This window comes from Pinus tabuliformis, chromosome 9 (assembly GCF_031772625.1).
Source record: "Pinus tabuliformis cultivar Carrire ecotype Pingquan chromosome 9, CPIR1, whole genome shotgun sequence".
Classification (NCBI taxonomy): Eukaryota; Viridiplantae; Streptophyta; class Pinopsida; order Pinales; family Pinaceae; genus Pinus; species Pinus tabuliformis.
The window spans coordinates 924,320,041-924,330,066 of record NC_142307.1 but is presented as its reverse complement, the minus strand read 5'-3'; positions in this window follow the sequence as shown (position 1 = coordinate 924,330,066).

Below are 10,026 nucleotides of genomic sequence, written 5' to 3'. Positions count from 1 at the left end.
GGCTAGACTCACAGCTCGTGGTACTACAGCTCAATGGTACCTACTCTGTCCGAAATCCAGCTATTTATCGCAAGTTCCTAAGAGTTAAAATCTTGGAAAGACAGTTTGATTTTATCCAATATCAACACATTTCCAGAAACTTAAACACATTAACCGACTCATTGGCAAACTATGTGTTAGATAGACATTTGCAAAATTGATAAAAAGAGAAGCATCATAGATGTTTCATACATGGATCACATAAAAACTGGAATAAACCCCGAAAATCAAAAATATATATAACTGTTTACGGTTTACATATAATGTTCTGTAACCAAGACAAAATCGGTCATATGACCCCAAAACTCAAAATGGCTGGGGGCACCCTGGCCTAGTGATGCTCATGATAACATGCCATGGCCTGTGCGATCATGCGCAGAAGACGAGACCATCGTCTAGGAACACCAGCAGTATGTCGCTGCAATCGCAGAGGCAACTCGTCAATCCGTACATCCGGAATCCCAAGGGTAAGACCCTCGACCTCTTCCTGCACAGCTGCAAGAGTCTCGACCAAGTCAAGGTCACGGAGAATAGCCCTCCCTAGAGCCTCCCCTGCTGGGGCAGCGGCCGGAACTCCCGGACGAACTGCTGGACGGACAGGGCCCACATCTGCATGCACACATGAGTTTGATTAGAGTCTTGATAGAGTAAAGCACAAAGACATTATAAATAAAAACAGTAAACAATGATAAGGTCAAAATATTTACCAAGATCACCCCACTGCTCGCCATCCGGTAGTACCAAATCTGGATCACCTCGGAAGTCCATGCCAATATATGGATACTCGGAAAAAGCCATATCCTGCCGCTCGAACCACCTAAAGAAGGCATCAGTAAAAGTAATCTTAGATTGACCCGCATGTCTAGCCATGTGGTCAACCCACCTTTGCATGCGTGGCTCAGTGGGAGATGGCAAGTCGAGGACAATGTACTGAGGTTGCATCAGGGGTATCTTCTCCAGAGCGAAGGCAGTCAAAACTGAACCAAAGCCAAAATTCTTCAGTCTCCTGTCCTTCACTTTGGTCAACTGGTTTTTCATCTGAACCAGTACTGCATCACACCAGTTAAAAACTTTCGGCTCAAGACATTCCAGGGCGTGCTGCACATATGACCTGTTGGCAACATGAGGGGATGCACTACCGGCCATCCTACAAATCATGTACAGAATAGACCTGAGAGACCTGTCAGTGACATCACAGATAGAAATCTTGCCGTCTCTGCTTGGCTGAGATCCCTCCCTGCAATACTGACGGATATAATCTTTCACGGAATCACTCCCTCGGGCCGAACCGGACAAGGAAATGGGGGCACCCCGCCTTGACAACCCAGTCAAGAAGTAAATGTCCACTATGGTCAAAGGGATGGACTTGCCCCTAATCTGGAACACTTGGTTAACAGGATCCCAAGCATCAAGAAGGTACTGCAGTAAACGTATCTGTGCCCTCATTCTAGATATGCGGAAGAATTTTAGCAAGCCACAGTTCCGCAACACGCTCACGGTAACAGGATCATGGAGGGCAATCATGTCCTCCTCTTCATGCTCTCGTTCTCGCCACGTAAGAGTCATTCTGCTCCAATAAACTCTGCAAAACAAACAAGAGGAGGAGTAAGATCCCTGACTCAGTGAAGAAAATGGCAAAAATCTCATAAAAAATTGTGCAACCAAGATGTTTTCTGCGCCCAACGCAGGTAGGGAAGGGTCTCACCTGCGTTGGGAGACAAACTGCCTTTAGAAATGAGCACCCCAACGCAGGTTTCGATATAGGGTACCTGCACTGATGGCAGAGCGCCCTAAGGAAACCCTAGGGGCTCATGGGGGCAGGAAAGCAAGCATAAAACTAAGAAATAAGACCATGAAAAGATAGAGCTAGGGTTTAGCTCCTACCTGGTGGAAACGGCGCTAAAAATCGTCCACAGAATCTCCCGAAATCAGCTGGTGAAAAATCAAGAGGAAGAGGCACCTCTAAAGCTCCAACAAACCAAATGCACATGAAATGGTAAAATGAGAGGTAAAAACATCTTTTAATTGCTTTTTGCGTAGTTCAAAGTGAAATATTAGCATTTTTACTTCATGTTATCCATTTCTAACAAGTTTGTTGCAGCAATTGATGAAAACAGTACTATCTCTGGAAAAGAAAAACTAGTCATGGTAAAATATGAATTTGACCTTATCAAACGAGCAGTTTTGGCAAAGTTCATGCTCGTTAAAAAATAAACGCAAGATCCGAGCAGTTTTAATGCGGAAATTCATGCTCGTTAAAAAATAAACGTAAGCTTGTGAGCAGGCTTTCCCCCAGAGTTCAAGCTCATTCAGAAAAAATGAACCAGTAAATAACCATTTGAGACCGTAAATTCATCAGCCATAAAAGCCTTGGTCGTGTTTGTGCACCGTCACCTCCACTTTTCATTTGGCCGTTCATTCACATCCACTTGATTGTTTACCTATTTTGAGGAACAGCTGCGAAGAGTGATCCCACTTAGCCATCCTTGTAATACTGCCGTGATTGGAAAATTCCAACCTGTACCTGGAATCTACTGCTATCCCGTTTATCACTCGTTCCTCAAAATACGAGTCTTCTTTGAGCTCTTTTCACTGACTCGTAAAAAATGAAAAGTTTGCCGAGTTTTGGCCTTCCAGCTCGTTAACAAGACCGGAAGAGCTATCCCTCCTCTAGATTTTAATCTTTTTGGACCTGAGGGATTATTGCACAAAAAGAGCGAGCGCTTGTCTAGTTCGGCTCGATAAAGATATCGAACATTCATCCCTTCTGTATTGTTTTATACTTTTTCAGACTTAAGGGATTAGATGACGAAAAAGGACCCCTGGAGTCTACTTTATGTACCCCTTTTCAGACTCTCTAAAAATGAAAAGGACCGAGTTGTCTTTGTCGCTGGGCTCGTTAAAAATATTAGATAGCGACAAACATGTCTTTAGACGAGAACGAGTTTCCCTATCGTTAGGCTCGTTAAAACATAGCGATGGGCTTGCCCGAAGGGCAGGTTATAGAACAAGCATATGTTATCCTCCTCAAGCTTGACAAAAATAAAGAGGTACTGGTCAGAAATGACTGGGGAAAAATTGGGAAGAACCTCAAAGCTTAATGGTAGCAGGTCGCTCTTGAACATGACACTTTTGCCTCCGTATATATCGGGTTGGGTTATTATCATTCACCGGTCCCTTCACCATGGTCTCGCCATACCATCCATACATGGGGTAATGCTACCGATCCATCACATCAGTGTCGTTATATGTTCAAGAGATGTCATTCAGAAAGTGTCAACTGGGTCCCATCCACTACCGTACATCATCTTTCATCCTTCCATGACCGCCACCCTGAATCATATTTCACAGATCGTTTTCACCATCATCACTAGCTCCGTTCTGTGTCACTGATGTGGGATTCATTAAGGCCCTCCTTCGACGGATCACTTCTTGTCGACATCAGCTCATTATCCAAGAAGTTGATCTAGGGACACCCCTTCAGTACTTTGAAGCTTGCATGCCTCAATGGCAAGTTTCTCACTCCCGGCGATAGGTATACATTAATGACCTTCGACCAGGAGACTTTGCGTGGTGTTCGACGTCAGATCCTATATTCACACCACGTGAATTGTGCTGCAGTACCGTGAGGGTCATCATCATTATCGGTGATTCCTCTCACACTTGTTAACAGTTTACATTATTGACTGGTAATCAAGCGATGTCTTTCCATGTTCGACTTCAAGAAATTCTCACATGGATCGACTTGTACTAAAGTGAAGATCGGACAAGTTTGAAGACCCCGGATCTAGTTTCATCCATCCGAGCTGCGATATATATTCAGGAGATAAAAACATAGACATGTGCAGCAGATGAGCATCCTACTAAAAGGATGATAATTAAAAGCAGAGAATTATCAGTCTATTATTAGACGATCGTCTGTTTATGTACGACAAATGTATTTATAAAGCTGATCATGGGAAATGCCCGCATCAGCTAGATCATGAAAAGAAAGTATGAAAAGATAATGTATTGTATTGTATTTTGTTACAGGTAACCTCCCGGCGATTGAATGAACTTCGGATCCTCCTAATAAAGCATTTCACCCGATAAACAACCTCATACTTTAGGGGGCAACTGTTATAGACATTTTTGTGCCTTACAGCATAGAGCATGAAATGTCAATAATCTAAGGGATCCAAAGTCCCTAAACATGTTGTTCTTACCCTTAGAGGAACAAGGTCAGCAAACCACAACACTGCAAATCAGTTCTCCACTGAAAAACACTCAAAAACAGGTCAATTTTGGATCAAAGCAGCTGCTCCAAAGGCTACCTGCGCTGCATAGCAAGTGCAACAAGGGCTACCTGCGCTGCATAGCAGGTGCAACAAAGGCTACCTGCGTTGGGCATACTTGGACATGTGGAGGAATCTTTTTCTCAATGTGCCAGTGCCCAGGAAGCTTCCAGAAAGACACTTGATCATAAGATTCGCCTAATGATGAGTTAAGAGCTTCTAAAACTCCAAGTGGAAGACAGAAACTCCAAGTGAAGAACTGAAGAACAACTGGAGTTGAAGAGGACAACAAGTCACACATCAAGCTGACTTATCTTCACTCCAAAACTCTATATAAGGATCTCATCCCATGGGATCTAGAGGCCGGAATTTTGTGCAAAGAATTGCTGTTGGTTTACAGTTGAGAGTATTGGGTGATTGCTTGAGGGAGGTGAAGAAGAGATTTCTCTCCGTCGGGAAGGTGATGCTGGATTGGACCTCTCATGGTTGTATCACCGCCTGAACCTTACTTCCATATATTAATAAAGCATTTGAGGTTCTTCTATTCGCATGTGTTTCAATGATGTATTGTCTTACTTGCGTATTTGATTTATTCTAATCCTTGAATCAGTTATGAATTCATGCCTCTTGTAGTTTCCTTTCTTTGTCTTGTTTGCAGGATCTCGTGTAGCTGGGCCCGTGAAAAGACTTGGAGCTGGGAGCAAGCGGCGAATAGAGGAGATTGGATCGACCATTTGCGCAAGACATCGGTAAGTGGATCTCGTCCTTCTATCTCTTGCATGTTATAAAGAAGAAACTTTAGATAGCTTTGCTTTCAGCTGTTGCTAAGGAACTGTCACCCTTAGAGTGGGTTAGGGTCATTCCGAGTTGGATACTTTCCCCCACAACACCATGTTCTATGCCGAGTTTGTTATCTATGTGGGGTGATCATTGCTTACATAATATTTCATTTTTATTTATTTCTTGTCTCTCCAATATCTTTAAGACAAACAATTTGTTTGTGTGCTAATATTGTGTGTCAGCATCTCAAAATGGTTCCTTTGCGTCAGATGGAAGGAGTATGCGGGAGAATTATTGGCATATTTTTTCATACCGTATTCATGGGAAGGGGTTCTCTAGTATCTCAAACACACCTGTTCATGCCCCTTGATCAAGCACAACATCAACAGTCTCTAGAAAAATTGTTGAAGTCATGGATATTACAACTCTTGCATCAGTTGATGCCCCTTATGCAAGGAATCTTTCTTGAGGAATGAGGTCAACAGACTTGGTAGTGTCAAGGAGCCATTTATTACTGACTAAAATGACCAGGGATTCTAACTTAGGGAGGGGTAGGAGCAAGAATAATCCTCGAGCAATTATGAGTCCACTTCCCCCACTCACATTGTCACCACCAGTGTGGAGTACTCCAGTGAATGAAGGGATGCATGGGTTCACCATTTAGAGGAGTCTACATTTTGAACCCCATGAAATGACCGCAGTAAGGCATTTCTATCAATGTGCACAAATTGGAAACTACCTACTCCAGAAGTGCTACTCCTTGGATGCCTCACTTATCTTTCCCTGGATCATGAGTGGTCCCTCCTCAACGACCACCACTAGATATTGGCTTATAGATTTCTAGTTTTTCAGTTCTAGAAGGAACTCAGAATGCACTTAATAACTAAGGTATTAGATATCACCTTATTTACCATATACACCAATGACACCTGTGGTTCCCCATTTCCTAAGTGTGGTTGGGGCTACTACAATTCACACTGGTACCAATGTTAGCACATATGTTCCAAAAATAGGTGTGGTAGTTGGTGGGTAGTCCAACGAGGAGCAGATATGTAGAAAGAGGAAAAATAAAAGTGTTTTCAAAGAAATTGTTTGAACTGGTGGCTTTCAAGTGAGATCTAGTGTTCCTAAACACCCTACTAAACCCACATCAATATCTTTCCTTGGGTCATTAATGATTTTCTCAACTACTTCAAACACACTCATTGCATAAGGTACTGGCATCCTAGGTACACCTTTTGTTTCTCACTACCAGGTAATAAGTAGAAGAGAAACTGGACAAAGAATTATATTTTCAGAGGAAACAACAAATTGTATACAAAAGGTGAAATTGAATGTTGCAGATGTTGCTTCTATGACAGCTACTGTGGTTAGGCACAACCAGGGAATTTAGAGTTAGTTAGTGTAATTTCTCGGTTACATTTCCCTCTTAAATTAAACATTATAAATAGGTTTAGTTAGGGACATGGGTTCCAGGGATGAGGAGGAATTTGTGTGGGGACAAATGGAAAACAAGGGGCAGGTGGCATCATAATGATTAGCTTTCAAGACTTGGCAAGAAAGCATAAGTAAGTCAACAATGACAAGGCTAACACACAAAAAAATATGGAATAAGATGGACAATTAGGAAGGATTAGATTGGCTTGTTGTTTTGTGCTAGGTTGGAAACCAACAGAAACGGGTAGATATTTTTTTCTTAAGCTGTAGGAGCAGGGGTGCTAAAAAGGAGAGGAGAATATCACAAAAGAGGAGCGTGGAGAGGGGTTTGGTTTCCGCTATTGTAAACAACGCCAGGAAGGAACTATTGGGTTGCATGCATAGGAGGAAGGAATAAGGAGAACATTTCATGTCCTTGTGCATAACTCAAGGCCTATAAATTCACTAAAGGGTGGAGGGAATCAATCCCTCGGAGTCCCTACATCAGCTACCTATTTTCAATATAATCCTTGATAAATTTCTCCCCGAAGCTCTAGAATATGGCTCGGGGGTGATTGGGTTGTAAGAAAAACAACATTTTGGTGTAGGCTAGTCTACATACGTGTGGAGAAGTCTAGTCCTTAACTTAGTTTCCATACCTGGTTTAGAGATAATTATTTCCACCATTGTTGACTTTAAGTTATATCTCGTGAAAATATCATTATAAGAATAATCACATTTACATGATGCTACGTTGTTGGGAATTTAATTGTTTCCATTGTCATCCTTATTATTTCATTCATATCTTGATTGAAGGCTATGGGGTGGTACAAGTGATGGGTTTGTCTATTATACATGAGGTGAAAATTATTCATGTGCAAAAATTTATAATAGGTTGTATGTAGGTTACGTTATGCCTACATAGATTGTTCCTGAAGGGTATGAGTAGAAAACCACACATCTAACCAATGTATATATTCACCTTTTGGAAACACTGATAAGTAAAAAAAAAATGAAAGGGTAATATTCAAAATATGTCCTATTTCTCATCGGGGAGCTGTAAAAACTTATTAAAATATCACTACAACAATGATGTTGGAAAAACTGCATTCATTATTGATGAAGGATGAAAAATATTTATCACTCCTTAAGGTTGGCTAACTGACTTGTCAAGGAACATTGTGTTCCTGTTAGATAACCAAGTCAGATCCTCTCATTAGTTTAATCTACAGCTTCAGCCTTGGAAGTGGTAGACTTCAGTGCTGTAGGTGGTGTTAATTTTAGCTTGACATGTTCTTTTCTTAGGAAAATTACTTCAACGTTCCATATTATCCCATTTATCAATCCATTTTATTTCCATTAGAAATCACATGAATCATTATCACATCGATAGTAACTAAAGAAAGGACATAAATGATAAATGCAGAAGACAAGCCAAGATAAGAGAACACAAGTATATGGCTCAAGCCAGGGAAAGCCCCCAAGATGGGGAAACCATTGATCAATTCTTCTTATTATTAATGTCAAATGTTCAATAGAGAGAGAGTACAATAATTCAAAGTCAAAATGACATGGAAATTTTAAGATCTAGTATCGCTTCCCTTAGACAAGTAGATGGCCCAATCAAAACTGCAATTTCAACACTTTGTCAACAAAAGACAAATTGTACCCTATCTAATGGTCAACGATGGTCATGTAATAGAAAACACAGTTCCTCTTGAACTCAGAATTCTTTAGTAAACTAAATCTTGGTTAGGGCTTATTAGATCACTGTAATAACTCCGTTTCTCAACTTCAGACTTCCTTCAAGCAATTTGAATCATCTTTCTAGAGTCTATATTAATTCTAGCCCTCAAACATGCCTCAATACCCTTCTTCTTCCATAAGACAAGGTTTACAGCTTGCGTGGGTTGTTACTTACCTTTTTGGCCCCTTGTCCAAGCACTATTAGGCTTGCAGCCTTCCTCATGAAGCCTCTTAGTGCTACAACCTACCTGAAGAAGAGAGATCCCACACAAAATAGTCCCAACACACATTCTGAACTACCTTGAAGTCTATAACTGCCTTCTTGTAGGATCTCACCTACAAAATAGGATAAACACTACCAAGAACATGCATCAAATTAACCCAGACTTTCTCCTAACAACCTCAACCTCCTGCCTAAGGAACTCGACCCATCAAACAACCCAAAACAACCTTGCCCTTCCTCATTCGGTGGAGACATCTTCTTTCTTTGTCTATTTTAGAGAGGAGAAAATAAGAGATGTCTATGTATCAAATGATGTTGGAGGTCACTTCCATTTATATGAGATGGAGAGGGGTTCAACTTGGTTAATTAACCCCAAATGGACCTTGTTAAATTACACATATGTCGGCTTGAATCCAAAAACATATATCTCCTTATCCAAATTTGGGAATATTTAGGTCAATTTTGGTTCTCTCGAAAAGAGGAATTCAATGCCATGATTATCTTCATCAAATAATATTCCCAAAGTGAAATTTGGCCCTAGTTTCCAATTTTTACACCGTCTCAATAAGTGAGAATTCCACTTGCCAATCCATCCATTATCATGCCATCCTATCATCATGAACTATCTATGCTTCCCTTCTCAACTTTGCTGAACACTGATATAGATAATGAAGAAGAATGGATCGAGAGTGAGTCACAAGACCTTGGCACTTTCCACTGACAAAAGTAAATCCACATAACTAGGGGTAGAACCCTAATCTAGCCTGTCCCTAGACCAAGTTTTTGAACACAATGTGTCCTAGTCAGAAGGAGTACAATAGTACATGATGGGTCCAACTACAATGCTATGGTCCCTATCCACTTTTCCCAACTCATTGGCTAGGTGAGAGGTACTTCCTATGAGTCTAAGACTACATGGATAGGATGTATGTGGGGGCACCTACAGGAGAAGGTGAACCACTCATCGTGCCTATACACCATAGGAGAAGGTGAACCACTCACGCTATGAATCGTAGGGGATGGTGAAACACTCACCCTATACATGTGTCATCATACTAGGGTATATTCTCACAGGGGAAGGTGAACCAGTGACCCTGTACATAATGAACCAATAGGGGGAGGTGAACCACTCACCCTAAAGTCGTACATAGCTCTACGAAGTACCCCAGGCCACTAGGAGCTCCCAGAGCTAAACGTTCAACCAAGGCCCTCATAGTAGGGTCTTTCCATGACTCCCAACCTCTCTTTAAAGGAAGGTAAACTTGACCTTACCAAGAGGCTTTGAGGGGATGCTCATAACCTGCACATCCATCTTGCAATATTGGAGCTTGTTTTCTCCCCATTGTACGATATCCAAAATAAGGTGGTACCTAATACCAATATGCTAGGAAAGGTCGTGGAACACAAGATTCATTGAAAGGAAAATCCCACTCTGCAACAATGGTTTCTAGTATGTGCTCAAATGGCTCACTGATGAGCTTCCTCAACCAAATGGTTTCATAATAAGCCATGCTTACTACTTTATACATTCAGCCTTAATGGTGATCC